A 1,891-nucleotide genomic window follows, 5' to 3' on the forward strand; every position below is an offset into this window, starting at 1 on the left:
TCAGCAAGTCATATCATCAGCTGCTAAATTCAGATCTGTGATCGCTTGCTGGCGCTGAGCCAGAGACAGACGCGTTTTTACAGCGCTGCGCATTATAACCAATCACACACGGTTCTGTTGAGCTTTTGAATGCAATGGCCAATCAGAGGTGTTCCGATGAGTCATCGCTGAAATGCCGGTGCTTCACTTACTGAATACCTCTTTCTGCCGAATTCTCTCGTCAGAAACAACAAAGTGCAGATGTGTGTACGAATCTATAATTAAGATATTGATTTCACAGTGTTAACAGTTTCAGTGATTTTAATGGTAGTTTCTGAGAGTGAATGAAATCTAGACTGTCAGTGAAAATTATGTTTAATAATGTAAATGTTATTTGCTCTCTTTCTGAACAATGAAAGATTAGTAGCAATATTTATATCACATTAACTTTCAATGTTAAATTCACATTTAAAATAAAGTCAGTCGTATTAAAAATATGTTATGGCATGACACCTATATTTGTTAGGCCTACTTAAATAAACAGACAGGGTTTTATAATAAATTACATAAATTGGATTAAAGGCTGATGAAATATATACATTTATACACACACACATACATTACATACATTTTTTGTCTATATATCTATATAAAAAAAGGCTCCGTATATATGACCCAAAGTAACTAGTAACTAACTACTTGAGTAGATTTTTTATCCGATACTCTTTTACTCTTACTCAAGTAACTATTCAAGACTAGTACTTTTACTTTTACTTGAGTAAATATTTCTAGAATTACTTTTACTTTTACTTGAGTAAAGTTTTTGGGTACTCTACCCACCTCTGTTTTCTGTTGTTCATCTGTGTGTTGATGCATTAAATTACTCAAAGATTTCTGAGCCAAATTAATTTTGAATGCAGCTTTCAAGAGATAAAATTAAGTATTTTACATTTGATATTAAGGCTCTATGATTATTGTAGGCACAAAATTATTTTCACTGTTTTGAAGCCAACATATGCCAAAAAATAATAATAATTCATTCATTTTGCATTACACATAGTGAAAGAATTGGTGTGGGAACAATTTTCATTCAGAAGTTGCTAATAACATTTCTCAAATATCTACAAGGAAACTGCAAGACATCGAACTAGACACAACTCTGAAGTAAAAGACTGAAATAGTATTTCTTGTAAAACATACTCCAATAATCAGTTTTATTTACAACATAGAAAAAAAAAAAATAAATAAATATATAATATATATATATATATTATATATATATATATATATATATATATATATATATATATATAATATATATATATATATGTATTTTATTATTATTATTTCTTTTTCTTTTTACAGTGCAAAACAACCCAAGAGTTTTAGCATTTAGTGAGATTTTTATAAAACGCAAACGCAGAGATACAACGCAGAGAAGATGCTCTCTACTCTGTTTCTAATAGCTTCACACATCCCAGGAAGACTGCGGCTATGCAGGAATATATCCGGATATTCTTAATATTCTGGAAGAGCGACAGTGACGCATTAATAATGCATGTCTCCCTTCACTTCCATATAATTGGGTCGCGAAGTACAAGCTTCAGGGAAAGTTTTAGAATAAACAATAAAAGTTGGATTTTTACCATGAGACACAGATATGTTTTTTGTTTTTAAATCAAAAGATCATTCCGTGTTTTTCCAGGCATTATGGAAAAAACTTGCAATAGAGCCACTTCAGCACAATCAAAGTATACATCAGTATGACTTCAGTTCAATTAAAGTTCATTAAGTACAGAATTAGTTTAGTATAAAGTTATAACAGTTTAGTATACCAAAAGCGCAATTATTTATTAAGTACATGAATATGTAAATGTATTGTAGTATTGATTCCTGAAGTGTTATGCTTAAA

This window comes from Carassius auratus, chromosome 33 (assembly GCF_003368295.1).
Source record: "Carassius auratus strain Wakin chromosome 33, ASM336829v1, whole genome shotgun sequence".
NCBI lineage: Eukaryota > Metazoa > Chordata > Actinopteri > Cypriniformes > Cyprinidae > Carassius > Carassius auratus.